A 26,023-nucleotide genomic window follows, 5' to 3' on the forward strand; every position below is an offset into this window, starting at 1 on the left:
TTAATAAAATTATAGAAAGTAAAAACAATTATACAGTGACAGAAAGTAAATCCATGGCTGCTTGGGGAAAATGGTGACAAAAAGAGAGGAAATATAATCACAAAGGAACACAGAGTAAAATAGAGGACATATGATGAGCTCATGTGATGGTGAGCTCAAGAATGAATGCATATAGTAGTGAAAATTAACCAATTATGATCTAGGCAGCAGTATACACTCAGTAACACAAAATAATTTCTGTAATACAGAAAATAAGATAGGGGAATAAGATTGATCTTAATGTACCACCTAGGTCTTGTTTGGTTTTGTTTTGTTTGTAGGGAATTGAACTCAGTGCCTCACACTTGCTAGGCATGTGCTCTATCACTTGAGCTACAACATCAGTTTATATGACCTGGTTTTAATCTGGAAAGGAAAAGATAAATTCTATAAGTAGTTTAGATGATATACCAATTGACTACTTAGTACATGGTCAACAAGGAACAGACATGTAAGATATTGGACTAGAACTCTGTGAATAATAAAATAAATCACGTATCATCTTCAAGGGTAACTTTTATTAAAAAAATCACCTACCTATTCAAGGCTTAAAATTTTTGTAAAGATATGTTTACTTTGTAAGTAAGATAAATTGTTGGGTTGATTATAGGCTATTTTTACATTGTATATAATATATATCATGACCATAAGCTGAATCCAGGTCACTTAATAAGATACTCACAGAATGATTGCAAGAAGGTTCCAGTATCAAAGGCAATAACATTTTCCCTTGAAGATTCAATTTTGTTTAATAAAAAATCTTTGCCCCCAGAAAGAATTAATGCATATATCAAAACTAATCAAATTCATCACTTTATTTTTATTAGTTTTTTTATTGTGAAAATACCGTACACAGGGGTTACAATTACATGAGCAAGGTAATGAGTACATTTCTTACTAAGCATTGTTGACTCCTCCTTTGTTTTTCCCCTACCATCCCTGCCCTCAAATCTCCATGACTACACTCCCCCCGCCCCCCATTCCCTCGCTGCCAAGTTGTAAAGTTTGTTTTTGATATAGCATCTTGTACATCTCATGTTGCAATGGGTTAACCTGTATCCCTATTTAAACAATTTGTTTTTTCCCTTCCCCTCCACAAATTATACCAACATCAAATACAGTGAAAACGGGGGTTATACTGTGGGGGAGGGACATACAAAGCAACAAAAAAAATCACCTTATAAATATGTTACAAACAATAACAAGAAAGAAAAAATCACTTGTGCAGTTTATTAACTTAATTACATCTTAAAACATATTTATTTTTCAAATGACCTTCACACTCTGAATAAATATAGCCAAAATTTTCCTGTTGTAGTTACTCTTTGGCCTTCCCTTCTTAGGCATACTGGTGGGTATCCATTGATGCTATACTTGTCTGGCACAGAGTGCCAGTTCCCATTTGCAGCAGGTCTCAAAGTTGTATTTAAAGTCATTTGTGTGATTAGGCTGGAGATATGTCTAGATACTAGACATGATGAAGTCCAGTGTCATTTAAAACAAATTAATTTCCCATTTCATTTATTTGGTCATGATTCTCATCTGGGATCTACTGCACATGACCTTATGAAGAGTCAGAAACACCAACGTCCAGAAAATGAGGCCAAATGTCCTCAAACTCAGAATCTCATTCTCCCTTCTTTTTTGGGATCATCAGTTTTATAGGTTTTTAAATAATACCTTTGCCTCTCATTTTTTGTAATTTAACTCACTCAATATTGGTAAATTATGGTACTTTGCCCCAAGTCTGTAGGGCAAGTCTGTATATTCTATTATGAAATTAGCAAATTAATCATTTCTTTATTTTGCATTAGGCAGGATTATCAGGATGGCATCTTACTGCGTGCGTGCTATGTGAGTCATTTAGTGGCGGCCATATGTGGGAGGGAGGGAGCACTGGCTGGGTACCCAGCAGGAGAATGAAAAGCACCTAATTCTGATGCCATTTTCCAAGGACACATTATGTGCATCACAGCAAGTAAGTCCTACATGGGAGAAGGAGATAGATAAGGAGAGAGAGACAGAGAGGACAGACAGAGACAGTCTGAGACAGAAAGAAAATTAAGCTCAGGAAAGAAAATAAATGTTAAGTGAATCCAGAGAAAAAAGATGTACTATTAAATCTAATTTAAAGACATCCCATGCGCGCGGCGAGTGCGCCAGTCCTGGGACCTGAACTCAGGGCCTGGGTGCTGTTCCTGAACATTTTTGCTCAAGGTCAGCATTCTACCACTTGAGCCACAACTCCAGTTTCAGCTTTTTTAGTGCTTTATTGGAGATAAGAGTCTCATGGACTCTTGGACTCTCACGGAGCCTGTGGAGTTGCAGCGATCGGGGAAGTGGAGTGGGGGGCAGGGGTTTGCTTTAAACTTTGATTCTTGGATCTCAACCTCCTGAGTAGCTAGGATTACCGGTGTGGGCCACCAGTGCCTGGCCCATCCCACCTCTTAAAGAGTTACAAATTATTAGCTGTGTTTGATGTCTGCTTTTTCTTTTTCTGTGGTCGTGGGGCCTGAACTCTGGGTCTGAGCGCTGTCCCTCAGCTCTTCAGCTCAAGGCTAGTGCTCTACCACTTGAGCCACAGCACCCTCTTCCAGCTTCTTCTGCTTATGTGGTGCTGAGGAATCAAACCCAGGGCCTCATGTATGCAAGGCAAGCACTCTACCACTGAGCCACCTTCCCAGCCCCTGTCTGCTTTTTCTATTAGCATATTGATAGACACTCCTATACTCTCCTAGGGAAGCTGTTGGTTCGCTCAGCAATGCATAGATCTAAACGTGACATTCAGACAAACCCAATTTAGTTAGAACATTATGCACTAGCTCTCTGAATTTGAGAAAATTTGTTTCTGTGCCTATTAACAAAATTATAAAAACTGATAAAATTCCCTAGGGTAATCTTGTAACATAGAGTAAATAACATCTCAGTCAGTCACCTACTTTGACCTCCTACTGGAATGATGGATTTGTACTCCCTTCTGATTGTCTCAATCAAAACAAATGAATATATTTAATAATCTTAATATTTACATATCCCCATAGTTCCCTTCAACAGCCTTTATAGCCCAATTTATTAGAACCTGAAGAAATTGTGTGTGATGCTTTTCCTCTTTGTGTTCAGCATATATTACAGTTCATTATGATGTCAACACTCAGCAGACTGATTTCCTTTAGAAAAAGAAATGGAAAGAAGGCCTTGACCCTTGGTAGGAAAAAAAATTAGAGGCTAATAAGATTGTGTTAAACATCTGATACAAAACCATGTGAAATTCAGTTCACAGTAAACAATCTACAAATTCATGTTCTATTCAGCTCTCAAGTATCATAGAAAATATGAGTCTAGAAAACATTTACAAAGCAAAATAATAGTAAATGTATCTGGTATGTCTATACTAGTAACATCAAATAAAATCAGGGACAATGTCCAAATTAAAATATATTAATGGCTATAAATTAAGACAATGCTGACTTGTCTAGATTTGAAAGGAAGCAATCTTCTTACTTATACTACCCTGTTTGTACCTCAATATGACATCAGTAAACTAATCAGAGCAGGGCTGAGAAGTCTTTATGAAGGAAGCTTAAACCAGTCAGTGTCTTTCTCTCTCCCACGGAAAATATTTTGTCTCAAGTCAATTTCTCTGATGCAACTGATCACTTCTTCCAAACTCCATTTTATAAGGGCCACAGTTATGAACCATTAGGTCAGGTTGACAATTCAAAGCACTGAGGACAATGAACAAGGAAATCATCATCCCATTCCAACTAAAGGATCCTGCTTTATAATTGAGGGGATATTCAACATGGAAAATATACTTTCATAGAATTTATATTATCTTCCAAGAGCAGAGGCTCACACCTGGACTCCTAGCTTCTCAGGAAGATAAAATTCAAGGCCAGCTTGAATAAAATGTGAGACCCTCCATCTCTGAACAAACAAGCCAGGCATACTGGCACATGTCTGAAGTCACAGCTATGTGAGAAGCAGAGGTGGGGTAAGATCAAAGGAAAAGGGTAGACTAGATGAAGAGGAAAAGATGAAGAAAATAAAGACAAGAATCCAAAGTATATCCCACAAAATTAAAAAAGAGTGAGGGAAGCGGTGAGTAGACAGAAGATGAAAAAGGTGACATTGATCAAAATATATTAACAAACTGATTTGTTAAATAGCAACTGCTTTGTACAACTACTTAAATAATAAAAAAGTTAAAAAGCATCAAAGCTCAGAACTGTCATACACATGCACACCCTAGTACTAGCTCCCCTAAAGCATTAATAGTACTTAATGGTTTTAGAACAATGTTCTCAAAACTCCAAAACTACTTTCATAATATGAAAAAAACTAGATTTAAGTAAAGCAGAAAAATTATCTAATCTAATATCTTCCAATATACAAAACTTATAAGTATATATTAGGAAAACGACTATAACATAAGATTTGATTCACTCAATCTATACCTTGATACTTTTTGCAAAAAGTAAAGTTTAAAAAAAAACTATCACTGAAATTTATTTGCAACACTTAGATTTATATATTGACCAGTGAGAAATTTGGAGCACACTCACTTCTTATCAGAAGCAGGTATGATTTTTATTGAGAATTAAACCAGATGCAATCTGGTAAGTTGTCAATTATATTAAAATCATTTTCTATTCTGCAATGATTTTTCTATTTGCAAAAAGTTAATATAAAAATGTTTACAGATTCTTTGAGGAGTCATTTCCTTAGCCACAAAACACGTCAAAAACTTGTGGATGAAAGCTTAGATTCACCAGACTTTTCTAGACACAAATCCACTGCTTACTTCCACAACATAGGATTTTCTTAGGAAGTGCCTTCATTTCACAGAGAGATGCCAGTTTCCTCCTCCTCCTCTTCTTCTTCCTTCACCTTCTTTTCTTCTTCTTCCTCCTCCTCCTCTTCATTCTTATCTTCCCCTTCTCTTTCTGCTCATCTTCCTCCTCCTTCCCTTCCTTTCCTTAGTCTTTGTCTTTTCTGTGAAAGAAATCCATCGAATCCTGTCATATGGTATTTCCTAGTTATAAGCAGAAACATCAAAAGGATGGCAATCTGTTTAATTTCCTGCAGATGAATATGTGGTAAAAAGTGGCCTTGGCACTTGAGCACTAGCTGCCCACTGGGATCAAGCATCGATGTGCTAAAGATCTGGCTTGTTCCACAGAGAAGAATGGCATTCATTGCAATAGTATCAGAAACAAATTATGTACCAAATGTTTGCCTCAGTAAGTACTTGGACAAACATTTATGTATCTTTCATTCATGTCATTCATTGTTTCTAACCACTGTCCAATACTCTTATCTCTGTATATATGTTCCCCTCTCTTGTTTCTGAGAATACATTTCATGTCAGTCATCTTATGGCAGCCTCAAGTTTGTGATTAGAGTCTTGCAATTCCTACAAAGAAGAGGAATATGAACATAAAGGGTATAAATATTTTCATAAAATATTTCCTACAGTATTTGATGGTATCTAATTTTTTGACATGCAATGTGAGAGTTATCTGATATTTAATTTTCAACTGTGATTACTGCTACTTGGAGTTAATCTAAGACTTAGGAGGGGAAAACATTTAAAGTATAAACCTAATGAATTTTTCTTTTTCTTTTTTTCTTTTATTTTGTCGGTTCTGGGGCTTGAACTCTGCGCCTGGGCACTGTCCCTCAGCTCTTTAGCTCAAGGCTAGTGCTCTACCACTCACTTGAGCCACAACACCACTTCTGGTTTTCTGGTGGTTTATTGAGGATAAGAGTTTCACGGACTTTCCTGCCCAGGCTGGCTTTGAACTGCAATTCTCAGATCTCAGCCTCCTGAGTAGCTAGGATTACAGGAGTGAGCCACCAGCGCTGGGCTATGAATGTTTCTTATACATTAAAATAATTTATTGGCTCCTATCTTAAAGACTTAGAAGCTGAAACTAAGTGCCAGTTACTCATGTCTATAATAACAGCTACTCAGGAGGCTGACTTCTAGATCACAGTTTAAAACCACCCTGTGCAGAAAAATCCAAGAGACAATCCACCTCCAATTAAGCAGCAAAAAAGCCAGTTTGGGGACAAAGCTCAATATGAAGAAAGCCAGACCCAAAGAAACATAGGTCTCATGGTTTCCCTTATTTGCAATAACTAGTATACGTCTAGGATAATCTTACTAGACAAGCAGAAAAGGTCAAAAGCTTTGTACATATGACCATATAAGATGATGCTAAGTGAAATGAACCCCAAGATAGGGACACAAGTGGTTTTATCGTTGTCACTGTTGTTTCTAATGTACTTTGTGATTTTTAAAATTTCTTTTGTATGTTCTTCCCCCTTGGTATAACCCCTGTTTTCACTGTATTTGATTCCAGTGCCCTGCATCTTGTATACACTTTTCTAATTTGGAGAGGGGAAGGGAAATAACAAAATGCTGAAACAAAGTTGACCCACTGTAACAGTGAGATGTACAAGACACTATGTTGAAAACGAACTTTACAACTTGGGGGGGGCGGGCTAAGTATTGGGGAGGTGGGGAGGGAAACAAAGGAGGGGTAACAATGCTTGATAGGAAATGTACTCATTACCTTACTCATAGAACCCTCTGTACAGTTTCTTTACAATAAAAAACCCAAAAGTACAGTATCTTTACAATAAAATATATTAAAAAAAAGTTCAAGTTGTTAGAGTGGTAGCTGTGAGGAAGCAATCTGAATGAGGACAAGGCTTTAACTTCAAGCCCTGGTAACAGTGAAGAAAACAAAGAGATTCAGAAGCTAGGATTTTTTTTAAATTTAATTTGACTTTATTGTATAAGTGAAGTACAGGGGTTACAGTTACATACTTAAGGTAATGAATACATTTCTTGTCCAACATTATTACCCTCTCTCTCCTTTTCTCCCACTTTCCCTCCCCCACCACTCACCAACTCCCCTACCCCCAAGTTTTTAAGTTCATTGCCAACAAACTGTCTTGTGAGTATTGCTGTTGCATTGGTTCACCCTTTGTCCTTTGTTTCACCATTTTGTTATTCCCCTTCCTTTCCCCAAATCACCTTTGGGAGAGTAACAGGGGACATGGAAAGGGTGTGACAAAGGATGAATAAATGCAGCAGTGATACTCACTAGAAACTATGTTGAGCTATACAAATTGTGGGTGGAGATGGGAGGGGAAAATGGAAGAGAGCAAGGGAAGGGATGACATTATTCAAAAAGAAATGTACTCATTACCTGACTTATGTAACTGTAACCCCTGTGTACAACATCTTTGCAATAACAATAAAAATATATTTTGTGAAAATTACTTATTCATCAAATAGGGTTCAGATGCATTTTCTTAATATTGCAATTTAAGGTGATATTTTCAGAGAAATATGATATTTGCGACTCTAAAATTTTTCACAGTAATCTACAACTCAAGTCAAATTGTCATACCATTCCATGTATTATCAGTGTATTACTTTAATTACATTGGTATAAAGAGATGGTTGATTATGAACATACAACAAAGACAGAGACTGAATGAATCATTTCTAGATTCTCATTAAATTTCCCCAAGCAATCTCGAAATATAGATTTATCTGACTAGATCAGTTGTTCTTTTTACTGTTTTAAAAAAATTTACCTTAATAAGGAGGAGATTGCCTTTATGTGCTAAAATATTTTCTCAAAAGCTTATTTATTTGTCTTTAAAATGATATATTCACTGAGCACTGGTGGTTCAGGTCTGTAATCCTAGCTACTCAGGTCTGAAGTCTAAGGATCATGATTTGAATCTAACCAGGGTAGGAAAATCTGTGATACTCTGACCTCCAATTGACTACCAAAATAGCTACAAGTGGAGCTGTGACTCAAGTGGTAGAGCACTAGCCTTGAGCAAAAAGAAGCTCAGGGACAGTGCCCAGGCCCTGAGTTAAAGCCTCAAGCTGGGTGCCAGTGGCTCACACCTGTAATCCTAGCTACTCAGGAGGCTGAGATCTGAGGATCACAGTTCAAAGCCAGCCCAGGCATGAAAGTCTGTGAGACTCTTATCTCCAACAAAACACTCAGAAAAACTGGAAATGGCACTGTGGCCCAAGTGGTAAAGTGCTAGCTTTGAGCTGAAGAGCTGAGGGACAGTGCCCAGGCCCAGAGTTCAAGCCCCATGACAAAAAAAAAAAAAAAAAAAAAAAAAAAAACCTCAAGACCAGCACAAAAAAATAAATGGCATATTATCTATAATGCAATAGTTCCAAACTTCAGTGATCATTGCCAGATAAACCTAAAATTATATGTATTTTAATTTTCAGAATGTTTAGGAATCTAAAGAGAGATTAAACAACAACAGAGAATTTTTGTGTTATTTTTCCTGACTCTTGTTCTTTCTCTTTGTCACTTCTGAAAGAAAACAAAATGGTCATGACCCAAATGTGGCTCTGAAATTGCTTCTCTGTAAAGATAACCATCTGTTCCTTTCACTGTCTTCCTAGTTGTCTCTCACTGGGTTCTGTAGGTCCAAACACATTTCAGTTACTGTCAATAATACAGAGCCAAGAACTTTTTGGAAAAGTAAACTGCATTACAAGCTAGTACCTTACATGTACTGCAAAGAATTGTCCTTGACTGAATCCAGATCCTTTATTGCTAGAGTGGGTGGGAAGTATCAGCAGGAGAGAATGAATTTGATAGCAGATCATTAGATCTGCCATTGTAAAGATGGCTATTGTAAAAATGAATCCTAGATAGTAGCAAACAAAACTCACCAAATAGCCAATGGATGTAGCATTTTAAACTTGACCCCTTTGTGATGGGCTGACACTTCAGAGATTGTTATTTTCTGTGCTTATTTTAATATATGCTTCATTTAAGGTAAGAAGAAAATATATATATTGTATGAAAAGACCTAATTCCTGTTTGTTCTTTTCTAGAGTATAATTGTAGACTCCATTAAAAAAAATAAGTTGAAATACCTGTGGAGCTAAAGTGAATATAAACATGATTTTCATTGTTTTCACTCCCAACGAGCTTCCAGATCAATCTGGAATTAGAATTGGTTTTAATTTCTACTTCTTAAAGCAGAAATGTTTATTTTTATATAAGTTTATATACATATGCATACATATACCTATATTTGCTGGTACTGGAGCTTGAACTCAAGACTTCATCCTCTGTTCATTTGCTTATGGCTAGTACCAGTACCATTTGCTTATGGCCACACCACCAGTCTAGGATTTTGCTGGTTCACTGAAGATAGTCTTTTCTGTCCAGACTAGCTTTCATCTATGGTCCTCCAGGTTTCAAGCGTTCTGAGTAGCTAGGCTTACTAGCATGGCACCCAAACTAGAAGTGTATTTTTAATAATTTCTGTTTTCACAAATAGAAAATTGCATGGTTTTTTTCAATAAACCCATTTGGAATACAACATTCTAGCAGTGCTTTACCATTGGATTCATTCATCCAATGATCATTTACTGAGTGTTTAGTATGTGACTCAGAGAGACAACGGGAACATAAGAAAAAGATAAATAGCCTTTTGTGGGTGGCAGCAAGCTCAGAGAGGACACCATGAAGGCCTCGGGCATGCTGAGGGGGCGCTGCCTGCCCACCCCCAAGAGCCACACTCCACCCCTGTACAGGATGCGCCTCTTCGCCCCCAACCAAGTGGGGGCCAAGTCCTGCTTCTGGTACTTCGTGTCACAGCTCAAGAAGATGAAGAAGTCCTCTGGGGAGATCGTGTACTGTGGTCAAGTATTCGAGAAGACGCCACTGCGTGTGAAGAACTTTGGCATCTGCCTGCACTATGATTCCCGCAGCAGCACGCACAACATGTACCAGGAATACCACGACCTGACCACCGCGGGCGCCATCACCCAGTGCTACCGCGACATGGGTGCCCGGCACCGCGCCCGCGCACACGCCATCCAGATCATGAAGGTGGAGGAGATCACGGCCACCAACTGTCGCCAGTCTGCTGTCAAGCAGTTCCACGACTCCAAGATCAAGTTCCCCCTGCCCCACCGCGTCCTGCAACGCCAGCACAAGCCTGGCTTCACCACCAAAAGGGTTAACACCTTCTAGGCTGGCGATGTCCAAAAACTCTCAGAACATTAAAAAAAAAAAAAAAAGAAGAAGAAGAAGAAGAAGAAAGAAAGAAAAGAAAAAAAGACGTCCTGAAGCGCCAGCACAAGCCTGGCTTCACCACCAAGAAGCCCCAACACCTTCTAGGCTGGCGATGTCCAATAAACTCTCAGAACATTAAAAAAAAAAAAAAGAAAGAAAGAAAAGAAAAAAGATAAATAAGATGTTTACTGTATCATTTTATGGCATAGAAAAGCAAATAAGCAAATGTGGTAGTGTCCATGTATGTGTAGAATGCATCTTATTTTTTATGTGTGTATGTCAGTGTTGGTACTTGACCTCGGGGACTCAAACTCTTGCTTGAGCTCATGGCTGGTTCTCTACCACTTGAGCCATGCTCAGGTTCCTAGACATTATTTCTTGGAGATATATCAGGCACCGCCATCTCCTCAAACACTTACATCTGTTCTGTAGAGCTGCTCTAGGCTTGAATACAGTGGTCATGGTGGTCACAGTCTTAGAACAAAAGCTGTGAAGATTGATTGATTAGTTGATTGATTCACTTTATGGTACTGTGATTTGAACTCAAGATCTTGTACTTGTTAGTCGGGTGCTTCACCACATAAACTACACTGCCAGCCCTAGGTTATTTATTTATTTATTGCTCCAGGGTATTTTTCAGATAATGCCTTGACTTTTGCTTTTTGCCTGGGCAGGTCTGAAACCATTATTCTTCCACCTGTGACTCCTAGAGAGCTGAATCTCAGGTGTTTATCATCATGCCTATTGGTTGAGATGGGGGTCTCTTTAACTTTTTGCCTGATGGCCTTGAACTTCAATCCTCTTAAATTTACTTCCCGAGTATCTAGATTTCCAGGAATGAAATCCAATGCCAGGACTAAACCAAGGATCCCTAAGACCTAAAACTTTATCATTTAGTATTGAAAATATTTTGAAAAATTGCACACATCATTTAATAAATCTTCTATTAATATTTCCTGACTTTAAAGCTAACTGATCAATGAAATTACCCATGCCATTGCTAGTCACAGAACAAAGTTAATTATATAATTTATTTTTTATCATTACATAGTTTTATATGAATTTCTTCCATGTATTTCTTGTCATGTCATACTTTGTTAATAAAGAACCACTATAATATCAGCTCTAATATCAGCTATTCAGAAGACACAGGAAGGCCAATCATGGCTAAAGACCCTATCTGAAAAACAATCTAATAGTATCAAAAGGAATGGGATATGACTTAGGTGGCAGAGAGCTTTTGCTTTAACAAGCTCAAAAACCTGACATCAATCTCCAAGACTGTAAAAAAAAAAGAAAAAGAATTGTTTAACAATCTTTGATGAAAAATACCTTATTTGAAAATATCAATATTTAGAGCTTTAGTTACTAAACAGTGAAATATTGACTAAGAACTTACCTGATTTTCACATTATATAACTATAACATATTTTCATGTGTGTTAGTACATCATTCTCTTGAGGCAATTCATAGCAAGGTATGAACTATAAGTTTGAGTAATAGATAAGGTCTGAAAATCACCCAAGGCAGTGTAACTTTTGTTCCAATTGGCTGGAAAATGCTAACATAAAAGTAGAAGCCAACTCTCAGTTCCCAAGAACTGAATGTCAAGCATCCCTCTTTCCATTTATATGTTACAATACTAACTCTTAATGTAATCATAGTAGGACCCTTGGGAAATAATTAGGTAATGAAGGTGAGGCCTTCATAAATGGGATTAGAGTCGCTGGGACCACAGCAAGCCCCTTTGTTCCCTCCCAGCTTGAGAGGGTATAAAGAAGAGTTGGGCTGGGCACCATTGGCACACACACCTGTAATCCTAGTTACTCAGGTGGCTGAGATCTCCTGGGCAGGAAAGTCTGTGACACTCTTATTTCCAATAAACCAATAGAAAACCAGAAGTGGTGCTATGGTTCAAGCGGTAGAGCTTTCACCTTGAGCTGAAAAGCTCAAGGACAGCGCCTAAGCCAAAAGTTTAAGCCCCACGACCGACAAATTTTTTATTAGCACCAATTAGTTGTAGGAGATGTGTTTTAGCATACTTGTTTATGTAAATAACATATCTTGATCAGAATCACCTCCTCCATCATTCTTGTCTGTAATGGTCTCATTGGGATTTCCTTGTCTCACTTTCACACAAATACATAGAGTATTTTCTCTTTATTCATTCTCCTCCTCCTCTCTAATGCTGCCACCCTTCCCACTAGTATTTACACCCTACCTCCATCAAGACCTATTGTAACTAATATGTGTGTGTGTGTGTGTGTGTGTGTGTGTGTGTGTGTGTATTTTTAAGATGTATGTTAATTGTTCAAAGGAATTTCATCATGGTATATCTCACCTCAATAGTTTAGCTGGAATATGAGTGAATTGCAGCTATTAGCAAGTTCTAAATCCCAAAACCTGAGAAACCAGTTTGATATCTCACTCCCCATTACTACATATCTCCTCACTCTCTAGACTGCATCTATGTTATCCTGAGTCCTTCCAAACCTTTGACCATAAACAGTGCTGACATACTTTCCCATACTTTCCCATGACTTCTATTTGTTACCATAGTTACTCAAAGATAGCATCCTACATACATACTTCATATGTCAAGATCCTCGCCACACCATAAAACCAAGTAATTGTGAATTTAAAATGCTCATTAATCATGTTTCATCTGTCTTTCACTATTCTAAAGATAAATTCCAAAACTCTGTAATAATCTGAAAGGCTTAATATGACCTTGCCCCACTACTTAGAGCCCTCTTCTACTCTATTCGAGATACATGAACTCCCTTTAATTTCTGGACCATGGCATTTATTTATAGTACATACTTAAATGTGCATACCATGATTAACACCTCACAAAAAATAGTAGGCCTGCAGTGTTGCAGAATGGTTTAATGAATACAGTACTTATTTAAAGGTCTTTAAGAAAAAAACACACTGTTAACACCACTTCATAATACAAAACACATCTTAAAACAATAATTCTTTGATTTCCATATCCACCTGTATTATTAGGAATATAAGTGCTACTGTGTTTATTATATACAATTATTAAATTTCATTAATCATTTTAATACACAGAATACATTCATAAAAATACAAAATAATAACTTTGTATGCAGAAAACTTAGGTTTTCACTAAAAAAGGCACAGATGCAATGGAGATTAAAACTTCTATCAATAAAAATTGCTTTAAGTCAGATATCTGTGGCTCATGCTTATAATCCTAGCTACTCAGGAATACAGATTCTATGATTACAGTTCAAAGCCAGCCAGGTTAGTAAAGTTCCTGGGACTCTGATCACCAATTAATCATCAAAAAGCTAGAGCTGGGGCTGGGAAGGTGGCTCAGTGGTAGAGCGCTTGCCTTGCACACATAAGGCCCTGGGTTCGATTCCCCAGCACCACATAAGCAAAAACAAACAAAAAAAGCCGGAAGTGGCTCTGTGGCTCAAGTGGTAGAGCGCTAGCCTTGAGCTGAAGAGCTGAGGGACAGTGCCCAGGCCCAGAGTTCAGGCCCCACTACCGGACCCCCCCCCCAAAAAGGTAGAGCTGTGGCTCAAGTGGTAGAACTCTACCCTTGAGCACAAAAGCTCAGGGACAGCACCCAGGCCCAGAGTGAGTGATCACACACACACACACACACACACATACACACACACACACACACACACACACACACACACACACACACACACACACATACAGATTAAACCTTGATTTAAAAGACTTTTTCCTTTTTGAAATATATTGGAATTTATCAAAGTAGGAAATGTTAAAATGTAAAGATTCTTGTTTTATCAGATATTTGCTATAATAATACTCCTATCCATCTTCTGTGATTTGCCATTCTACTTACAAGTTGTAACCTCTTTTGAAAGATTACCTATCATAGGCTAATTTTCTGGGCTAATAACCAAATATCCTATATTCTAATCTTGACATTCCACAACAAATTGCAAATTCTAAAAAGGATTGAAGCCAAATAGTGATATAAAAATATTTAAAGAGAAAGAAAACAGGCTGATGTTTTATATGTGAGCTGTATCATTAGATTTACAGGTTTGGTTTAATGTTACTTTTTAATGTAATTAGTCTGTAATTATAGATCCAATGTTGTTTGAATTAAGCAATTAGAATGTAGGTTCTTGGTATATATTACTTATAAATTGCTCATCTTTCACCTTTATCCTATACCATTTATGTAAGAAAGGAGGAATAAATTTAAAAATCATGACTTTTACATTTTTATTTAAAACAATCATTGAGAACAAAAGTTCCCAAATCCAAAGCATTAATTTCTGCATGGATTAATAAAAGATGAGCCAAAGAACAATCGTATAAATATAAACTTAAGATATTATAAAAAATTAAATTAAATAAAGACATCATTGTTTTAAAAAATATCTCAAGCAGAGTTATTTAATCTCAGAAAATTTCAAACAATTCAAAGTCAAGGAGCAGGGTAGCCCTTTAATCTAATATGAACAGAATTCTTATAAGTCTCTGTGAAAGCAGGTGGGATGCCTCATGTGTAGAGATGAATCCAGGCACCGAATAAAGCCGCTACAGGCCAAGAAACTCAAAAAGTAGACTCACCTGAAGGTAGGATGAGAAAAAAGAATTGTATCAAAAGTCTCACAGCAAGAATGGCTCAGATGACACCTTGATTCTAAGCTATACATCTCTTCCATCCTTACTGATGGACTTTAATTTCTATGATCATCTCCAAAATAATTTTCCTGTTCTTATTCTATACTGAGTGAGTTCTTCTAATTTATGGATATGATGTGCCGCTGACATTATTTTCCTGTTACTTATTCTAGTTTTTTTGTTATTTTAAGAGCTATTTCACCTAGCAACACATGCTTATTTTTGCCTCTCTTTACCATTAAGCTCTGCTTGATCACATACATATAATCTTTCTTAAATTTATAATCTCCTTAGTATCAATGAGTCTCCTTTATCAGCTTTCTCACTTTGTAAAAGTATGTATAAATACGTAGTATACAAACATACATACCATATGTATGTACATATGAATAGCTCACAATTACTCTGAGAATGTGGGCAACTGTCACAAAGTGGTCTGTGTCTTTTGGATGACTACTTTTGTGATTTATGTCTAATGCTTATGGAGGATTTGCTATTTGTAGGCACAGTTATAAACCCTTTATGCTAATTATCTCATTTAATATACATGCTTCGTTTGCTTTGCATATGCTATTTTACTTATTTTTATTTAGGTATTTCTTTCTGGTCATTAGTCATCTTTGAAGGAATAGGATGAGTTACTACAGATTACAAAATGGTATGGCCCAGAGGATATTGTGGTATAAATGGAAATTTGAACAGAATCTCTAGGTCTTCTCTTTGATGTATTTCCCAAAACATACTATGCTCTTAAGCCTTTGTAGCAATTTCTCAGTGTCCCAATGACCATTTTGTACACAGAAATCTTAAATCCATGCAATCTATCCTTTGGCATTTTTCCCTCCCTTCACTTTATTCCACTTCTGGCTATGACACACTCAGAATTTATCCTTCTTTCTTTCAGCAAAACTTGATCTCAGATCAGGGGCTGTAAATTCAAATGCCCACATCTCAAGTATATAATAAATATACAATAATCACATCTAAGTTTTAATGAAAAGTTATCCATGAGGAATAAATTTGAAGTCCCTCTAAAAATTACATTGAGGTATCATCTCACCAGTTCAAGAGAACAAAAAAAAAATGTTAGTAGTAATGTGTGGGGTAGAAGAAACGCTTATACACTGTTGGCAGAACTGCATATTAGTATAGGCATGCTGGAATATGGTGTTTCCTCAAAAAAAGCAACTAAAACTAGAGCTACCACATGATCCAGCTATATTCCTGTGTGTATAACTAAAGGAATCAGTCAGCATACAATACAGATATTTGCACAACGTTTATTATAGCACTATTAACAACAACCAAGCCATGGAATTAGGAGCCATCAATAGGTGAATATATAAAGAAAATGTGGCACCTACACACAATGGAATATTATTGAGCCATTAAGAAGAATCATGCATGTCATTAGTGGGAAAATTGACAGAAGCAGAGATCATCATACTAAGTAAGCCATACTTATGTCAAATATGAAAAATAACAAAGGATATGAAAGTCAAAGGAGGACTATGAGGTAATAGAAAAGGAGAAGGGTTATGACTGTGGATAATGGAGGAATTGATACAAATCGATTTCCCTTTTATACATGTATAAAATATCATAAATAAACTATTTTGCATAATCACTATATGTTAATTAAAAATCACTCAGGTAATCTTAGCTTTTCAAGAGACTGACACTTAGAGAATTGTGGTCTAAAGCCAACCTAAAGAAGTAAGGTTACTGGGTACTCAGTAAAAAGCTAGGCTGAAGGCACAGCTCAAGAATTAGAGCACCAATCCATGAGCAATAAAGTTGAGTGAGAGGAAGAGGTCCTGAGTTCAGTCCCTGGTATCAGAAAAGACAAAAACAAAATAAAAACAAAAAAATCTCAATTTTCTTTCTAAAATATCAGGACAAATGAAGAAAGCACAGAGGAAAAAAATACAAAACACAACAAAATGATAGAGAAAATGCACTTATCACAATGCTGAGTTCTGGTCCACAAAGGACACTTGCCAAATGCTAAGACTTCAGGAAGAGAATCAGTACACCCAGAACTGGACCTGGAGCAGGACATACTTCTTTGCTCAATGTCTCCTCATGCTGAAAGACATATCTTCTAACCAGTATACCTATAATTTCATTCTGCAGTGTTTACTCTTTTTATTAAAAACATTTACAGAGTCACACTCACCTCTTCATATGAACAGACGTCATTGCAGAGGGAGTCAGCATGCCACACAAGGATGATTGATTTTATTTACCATAAAAAGTTTAACCAAGTGTTATTCCCCTAGAGTATGGATTGTCGGTGTGGGAGAGCTTTCCTCACATGTCAGCATATCAAATATAGATTGTGTATTTTCCTCACAAATTGGAGAGAAACAAGTAAATATAGGTTTTTCTTTTTCATTTTTGGTTGAAAAGTTATAATTCAGAGTCTCAATACCAGTTTGTGGCTTTTCTCCTGATCTGGTAGTTTGATAGCAGCTACTGTTTTCTATTCAAGTGTCACATCTGAACTATTTGTTGCTAGATGTGATTTATTTTCCAGACACTAGTTTTAAAAATATGACATCCATATTCATTAAGGTATATATTACTCTAATAAATGAAAGCTCAAAAATAATATAAATGTCCAGTGATTTTTGAGATGATCAAATAAGTTATGTAGTCATTTAAAATAACATTACTAAAAGCATTTACTAAAATTAAAACAATTATAATATGTATAGAATACCTGAAATGCTTGTGCAATGAAAATTACAAAATTCAGACTTGATTCAAAAAACAGGTAGAAGTAGTCAAACACAATGTTGTCACTAGTAAAGCATAAAGAAATAATTTAGTTCTTAGTTAAGAATGTCTTACAATGTTAAATAGTGACTTCCTATTAAATAATATGGTGCCTCTCAATTTTTTTATTTTATTTGTGAACATAGTGTACAGAGGGGTTACAATTACATGGGCAGGATAATGCATACATTTCTTACCAAGCATTGCAGCCTCCTCCTTTGTTTACCCTTCACATCCCTTCCCAGCCTCCCCCCTCCCCCACCCACCCAATCCTTCCCCCCCCCCACCAACGTTGTAAAGCTTGTTTTTGACATGACAACTTGTACTTCTCATTGTTGCAACAGGTCCACCTGAATCCTTAAACGACTTGTTTTTCCCCCTCTCCTCCACAAGAGGCTCTCAATTTAATAGGACTCAATTCCATTTCCAAAAGGTGAACAAATGTGTAGGCACAAATATTAAACTTTATCAACTCTCACAATTCAGTGAACATACAAAATTATAGATGAGATTAAACATAAAAATTTAGCACAATTGTGAACATTCTGTTTATCACCATAAAATAACAATGACAAAACTCACTGAAAAGTATTTAATTACTTTTATGAAAGAAATCCTTTAAATATTGAATAGGAAAAGTATCTAAGCTCTATGTCTAGTAAATCCTTTAATAACAGTTGGCTTGTTGCTGAGCGATCTCTACACAACTACTATCTATATCTGATTCTATATTATCTATACTACATCCTCTCTCTCCTCTCTCTCTCTCCCTCTCTCTCCTCACACATACTTCAGAGCATCCTGGTATGTTTTCAAGGCATAAAGTCAATGAAGAACCTCAGCCCGCTCAGCATTAAGGTCTTTGTCAGCTATCACCAACAGCAGGGTTTATGACAAACGAGGAGCCAGGCTTCCAGCTGAATTTCAGTTTAGTTATTTTTGTTTTAATGTATGTGTGAATCAATTAATCCTGTCATAGAAGGGCATCGTAAACTGTGTGCCAGAGTTAATGAGTCAGACATTATCACATCATTACACCAGCTGGCATAATGTAGCATGTGTTGTTTGTCATAATATACACTGCCATGCTTAACAACCATTAATTGTTTACACGAGCAGTCATATTTTTCTTCAAAGAACCTTCAGCGACTGGTTAATATTTTGAAGGCTTTTTAAATGAAGAACTATTTCAAGGAAATGATACCCTCACTAAAATAGCCCAGAATGGAAGAAAGTATAACAAGAGGGAGGCATTCAAAAACTAGTGAATGTCTGACGGACCTTTCAGAGAAAATTCCCACAATGCAGAATTGACTTTATTGTGGCTGATTCAGCTACCAAGAGAAATGATCTCAGAAATAAGTGAATGGATGCATTCCTAAGGAGAAGTGGAGGTGGAATTCCCTACATGTAGGTATAATTTTTGAGAGGACAGATGAAGACAAGGCCTCTACCTGAGACACCTGTATTGGCAATAGGACTTTCTGAGAAAAGTTCACTGTGGATTCATAATTTTCCAAAAAACAATCCTTATAAAAAGCTTAGCTATTCTGGTTTTCTTGGCTGACGAAAGGAAGCATGTGGTCATCACATCCCGAAGGTAGAGTTTGCCAGTGTTCAGCACATTGGTTTCAGGCGACTCCTGCAAAATTTCATTGGCCATATGGCTTTCCCTAGCCAAACATGGACACCAGGCATTAATGTAAAGGCTCCAAGAGTCAAAGCAGTAAATCATGACGACCAATACCCACTTCACCTCATAGGTTCACCCTCTTTTACTACAGTATTTTCACAATAGAGATTTACAATGCCTAAATTAGCCAACAAGATTAAATAGAAACACAAATTTTATCTTAGAAGCAATAAGCAAGTAACTAAACTGAATACAAGCACGAACATGAGAAAGAAAATCAACTGAACATGCTTAATGGAAAATCTGACAAGATATAGACAGGTATTTTGCAAAGTGTTGGTGTAGGATTATAAAATGGCACTTTAACTATAACTCTATGATAGGTTTTCTTTTTTTTTTTCTTTTTGGTCGGTTGTGGGGCCTGAACTCTGGGCCTGGGTACTGTCCCTTAGCTCTTCAGCTCAAGGCTAGCACTGTACCAATTGACCCACACCACCACTTCCAGCTTTTACTTCTGCTTATATGCTGCTGAGGAATCAAACTCAGGACCTCATGGCCTCAGTGGTGGAGGCAAACACTCTACCACTGAGCCACCTTCCCAGCCCCAGGTTTTCTTCTTAATTATGGATATTAAGTAGAAAAATTGTCCACAGAAGCTTTTGCCATATTTAGGAAAGAAGAAATACTGCTGACTTTTTTTTGGTCAGGCATAGGGCTTGAACTCAGTGCTTGGACTGTGTCCATGAGCTTATTCACTGAAGGCTAGTGTTCTACCACCTTGAGCCACAATGCCACTTCTGATTTTCCGATGGTTGATTGGAGATAAGAGTCTCAGAAACTCCTGCCCAGGCTGACTTTGAACTGTGATCCTCAAATCTCAGCCTCCTGAATATCTAGGATTACTAGAGCCATTAATTGACTTACTGATCCACTAACACTTAGCGATTTCTGACTTTTGTCCTAGAGAAGTTGTGAATATTTTCAATTTCATGAACTGAGCCTTGGAATTATATACAGGAAAACACACTGTTTTTATTGGTGTGTGTGTGTGTGTGTGTGTGTGTGTGTGTGTGTGTGTGTGTGTGTGTGTGTGTGTGTGTGTGTGTGTGTGTGTGTGTGTGTGTGTGTGTGTGTGTGTGCCAGTATTGAAGCTGTAACTCAGGGCCTCATGCTCTTGCTTAGCTTTTTCACTCAAAGCTGACACTCTACCCTTTGAGCCACAGCTCCACTTATAGCTTTTTGCTGGTTAACTAGAGATAAGAGTCTCACAGACTTTCCTACCTAGGATGGCTTTGAATAGCAATCCTCAGATCAACCTCCTGAGTAGCTAGGATCACAGGCATAAGGCCATGTTGCACAGCTTCATGTTTTTGCTTTTTAAGTGCAAACACATGAATATCTTTATACTTTGAAGTAATGAAGTAAGGGTCTTTTGTATATTACAACTAATTTTGCAGTCAAAAAATTCTTCATATATGCTCTTTGTTAGCAATGAAGATATACTTAAAGAAATAAAAGCCTATGTGCCTTTATCTATGATTCATTTGTCTGGAGATACTTCTTTCAAACTTTAAGGGATAGAATAATCACCTATGCACTCCCAAGTTACTCAAGCTGATCCAAAACTTTAGCAAAGTAGCAGGGTATAAAATTAACTCTCAAAATTCAATGGCTTTTCTGTATGCCAATAACAAGGAGAGCTCAGCTGAAATTAAGAAAGTGATTCCTCTTGTAATCACCCCACAAAAAATAAAATACCTAGGAGTTAGCTAAAGAAGTGAAGGACCTCTGTGAGGAAAACTTTAGATGAAACAGGAAATTAAAGTAGAACTAAAGAAATGGAAAAACCTCCCATGCTTCTGAATAGCAATACTGCCAAATTCCATGCAATACCTATCACCATCCCAACCTCATTCTTCAATGAAATAGAAGAAGCAATCCAAAAATTTATATGGAACAATAAAAGACCTCAAAATAGCAAAAACAATCCTTAGCAGAAAGAATAGTGCTGGAGGAATAACAATACCAGACTTCAAACTCTACTACAAAGCCATAGTAATCAAAACAATGTGGTACTGGCACAAGAACAGACCTGAGGACAAAGAGAATAGAACTGAAGACCCAGAAATGAACCCACAGACCTATGGTCACCTAATCTTTGATAAGGGAGCCAAAAAATAGAATGGAAGAAAGACAGCCTCTTCAGGAAATGGTGCTGGAAAAATTGGTTAAACACCTATAGAAAACTAAAGCTAGATCCTTATATATCACCCCTCACCAGAATCACCTCCAAATGGATCAAAGACCTCGAAGTCAGAGCAGACACCCTGAAAACATTACAGGAAGGAATAGAAGAAACTCTAGAGCTCCTTGGCACAGGCTGAAATTTTCTTAATAAAGACCCAGAAACACAACAAATCAAAGAAAGATTGGACAAGTGGGATTGCATGAAACTGTAGAGCTTCTGCATGGCAAAAGACATAGCTAGCAAGATCAGTAGAAAGCCCATTGGAAGATCTTCACTAACTATACAACGGACAAGGGTCTCATATATAAAGTATACTTAGAGCTCAAAAATTAAATTCTCCCAAAATAAATCCTCAAAGAGACAACTGTCTAATAAATAAGTTGGCTAAAGCTTTAAAGAGAGACTTCTCTCAAGACGAAATAAGAATGGCCAATAGACACATGAAGAAATGCTCAACTTTTCTGGATATAAAAGAAATGCAATTTAAAACAACATTGAGGTGTTGGGAGGGTGGCTCAGTGGTAGAGTGCTTACCTTGCATGCATGAGGCCCTGGGTTTGATTTCTCAGCACCACAGAAAAAACAGGTAGTGGTGATGTGGCTCAAGTGATTGAGCACTAGCCTTGAGCTGAAGAGCTGAGGGACAGTGCCCAGGCCCAGAGTTCAGGCCCATGACCAACCAAAAAAAACCCCAAAAAACCAACAACCCCAAAACAAATAAAACAACATTGAGATTCCATCTCACCACAGTTAGAATGGCTATAATTAAGAAAAGTAACATGATGGAGGGGATGTTGCCAAAAGGGAACCCTACTGCACTGTGGTGAGAGTATAAACTTGTTCAACCACTCTGGAAAGTAATATGGAGGTTCCTCAAAAGCATACAGCAATGTGTAGCTCCCCCTGTGACCCAGCAATCCTACTTCTGGGCATTTACCCCAATGATCACAAACAAGACCATACTAAAGCTACCAGCACAACTATGTTTATTGCAGCATTATTCACCATAGCTAAGATATGGAACCAACCCATATATCCCTCAGTAGATGAATGGATCAAGAAAATGTGATATATATGTGTGTGTGTGTGTATATATATTTATACATATATGTATATATACATATATATACATATATGTAGTGGGGTTCTATGCTTCCATCAGAAAGAATATAGGAAATGGAAAGTCTTGGAAAAAATTATATTAAGTCAAGTAAGCCAAATCCAAAGAAATATAGGTTCCTTATTTAGAATAATTAGTATTATGTAGAATAATCTTATCAGATGAGCAGAAAAGCTCAAAAGCTATGTACATATGACCATATAAGATGATGCTAAGTGAAATGAACCCCAAGATATGGACACAAAAAGTTTTTCTCTGCTGTTGTTTCTAATGTACTATGTGATTTTTTTTCTGTGTTTCTTCTGTATGGTCTTTCCACTGTAGTATATCCCTGTTGCTACTGTATTTGACTTTGGTACCCTGCATCTTGTATGTACATTTATCTAATTTGGGGAGGGGAAGGAAAATTTTAAAATGCTGAAACAAGAATACAGGATGACCTATTGAAACAAAGATACTCACAAGACACTATGCTGGAAATGAATCTTATAACTTTGGAGGCTGGGAGGAGTTGGGGAGTTGGAGAAGGAAGCGATAGTAGGGGAAAAACAGAGGGGGTAACAATTCCTGACAAGAAATATACTTAATACCTTACTGATGTAACTAACCTCTCTATACAGCATCTTTACAGGAAAATAAAATTTAAATTAAAAAAGAATAATCACCTATGGTAGTTGTTAATAAATTCTCCAAAATTAGGCATAAGTTGGAGCTTAGAAATTCTGTACTTTCTTAATCCCCCATATGATTAAGTAGAAATAAAGGAAAAGAGTTAAGTTTGAACTTACCAATGCAGTAGAACTTCAAAACTCTAGTCATGCTTTTATTATTCTTCTGTCTCTTTCCCAATTCTATCCATTCCTTCAAGTTACATGATTACGTTTTTACATATGTACCCCTGACCTTCTCTATTTGTTTTAATGCTGGAATGCCCTAATCAGACAAATATACAAAAAGTTTAAAAAATGTATGCACGGTTCTGTAATATAATTTGATGATCCATATGATATAAGAATATTTTCATGGAGTCAATTTTTGTCTGCAATAGTGTAACATCTTCAGAAGCTGGATCAGTGAATTTTATTCAAAACAAATCTTTTTTGTTAATTCACTTCCCCCAAACATGCTAGCTATCTAGTTAACACCCAAGATTTTCCAGGGTCCACAAGAGAAATGGAAATATGCAGAATGATCCAAATGAAATTTGCAGTCATCTTCTCTGACCCAAAAGGTGGTAGTTTCATTCCATGCAACCTAATCTAGCACTGGAGGAATATATAAGCTGAATTTTGATTCTAGCTAAACTCTGACACATGGAAGCTATGTCAGTATTGCAAATAGACTGTTCGGATTAATAAAGACAAATCTCTTAATTTGGGGTAAAAATCCATAGTAGCTACTCTAGATATGTTTCTTATCAACGATGAAATTGAGGTGGAAATATGAGCCCTCTTGAGAAGTGAAAGTTAACAGATCTATAGATGACTTTGTTATCCTGAAGCTTTTCCACATCTTGTTCCTTTCCCTGCAGCATATATATATATATATATATATATATATATACATATATATATTTGTGAAAATACTGTACAGAGGGGTTACAATTACATGGGTAAGATAATGAGCACATTTCTTATCAAGCATTGTAGCCTCCTGCTTTGTTTCCCCTTCCCATCCCTTCGTATCCTCCCCCCATCCCCCCACCAAAGTCCCTGCAGCATTCTTTACCTTAGTCTTTTGAACAACTGGATTCAGTTCTCAAGTTAAAAGTCATTTCTTTAAGGGTTCGATTCCTCAGCACCACATAAGCAGGGAAAAAAAAGTTGGAAGTGGCTCTGTGGCTCAAGTGGTAGAGTGCTAGCCTTGAGCTGAAGAGCTGAGGGACAGCACCCAGGCCCAGAGTTCAGGCCCCACGACTGGACCTCCTCCCCCGCAAAAAAGAAAGAAATTCGAGGATAACACTGTACTAAAGAATAGCTTAATTAAAAACAAACAGTTATTGCTTTCTTTGCTTTAAATTTCACAGCTTTTACTGAGCTGCAATGTATAGTTTGACAATAATATAATTTATAAAAAAAAAAAAAAGCTATTTTCTTCCGGTGACTTTGCTCACTTGTCCAAATGATTACTATGATCTGAGACTGAGCAAGAATATTTAAGGAAAGACGTATGGGAACAAAGCATTTCGTAAAATGACTCCAGGGATCACAAATATGTCTACAAAGAAAAAAACATATAAGAATGAAAATCTGTCTTAAAAGAAGCCTCTGATGAAACCTCATCTTTTTTAAAAAAAATTTTATTGTAAAGATGCTGTTCAGAGGGGTTACAGTCACATGAGTAAGGCAATGAGAATATTACTTGTCAATCATTGTTACACCTTCCCTTCCTTCTTGTTGTCCCACTATCCCTTCCCTCCCCGACCTCCCCCCTCCACCACCCCGAAGATATGAAGTTCGTTTCCAATATAGGCATCCTTGTTGCAATGGGTCATTCTGTGTCCTTATTTCAGCATTTTGTTATTCTTCTCCCCCTCCCCAGATTAGACATATGTAAATACAAGATGCAGGGTGCCAAAATCAAATACAGTGACAACAGGGGATATGCCATAGGGAAAAGAACATACAAAGGAAACAACAAATAAAATAAAATAAAATCACATGGTACATTTAAAACAATAACAATAAAGGGAGATAAACCTCTTGTGTCGATATCTTAGGATTCTGGAAGTGGCAATGTGGCTCAAGCGGTAGAACGCTTGCCTTGAGCTGAAGAGCCAGAGACAGCGCCCAGGCCCAGAGTTCAAGCCCCATGACCAACCAAAAAACAAAAAAAAAAAGATGTCTTGGGATTCATTTCACTTAGCATCATCTTATATGGTCATATGTACATGGCCTTTGAGCTTCAGCTCCTCTGATAAGATTATCGTATATGAATACTAATTATTGCAAATAAGGAAAACCATGGGACCTAAATTTCTTTGGGACTGGGCTACGTCACTTAATATGATATTTTTTCCAAGTCTTTCATTTCCTAACAAATGGAGTGGTGTCATTCTTTCTGATGGAAGCATAGAATCCATATATATATATATATATATATATATATTCAAACATACCACATTTTCTTGATCCTTGATCCTTCATCTACTGATGGGCATCTGGGTTGGTTCCATATCTTAGCTATGGTAAATAATGCTGCGATAAACACTGTTATGTTGGTAGCTTTAGTGTGGTCTTGTTTGTGATCATTTGGGTAAATGCTCAGAAGTGGGATTGCTGGGTCATAGGGGAGCTCTATGTGGAGTCTTTTGAGGAAACTCCATACTGATTTCCAGGGTGGTTGAACAAGTTTACACTCCCAATAACAACGCAGTAGGGTTCCCTTTTGGCCACATCCCCTCCAGCCTGTCATTATTAGATTTTTTTTTTTATCATAGCCGTTATAACTGGGGTGAGGTG

The 26,023-nt window shown here is 37.0% G+C and overlaps 1 pseudogene; it reads left to right on the forward strand.

Moving 5' to 3' along the window:
* Positions 1-9,575: 9,575 nt before the first annotated feature.
* On the forward strand, positions 9,576-10,088 carry LOC138820796 (large ribosomal subunit protein eL20 pseudogene; annotated as a pseudogene).
* The last annotated feature ends 15,935 nt before the right edge of the window (positions 10,089-26,023 follow it).

This window comes from Dipodomys merriami, unplaced genomic scaffold (assembly GCF_024711535.1).
Source record: "Dipodomys merriami isolate MVZ:Mamm:240054 unplaced genomic scaffold, mDipMer1.0.p SCAF_9, whole genome shotgun sequence".
Classification (NCBI taxonomy): Eukaryota; Metazoa; Chordata; class Mammalia; order Rodentia; family Heteromyidae; genus Dipodomys; species Dipodomys merriami.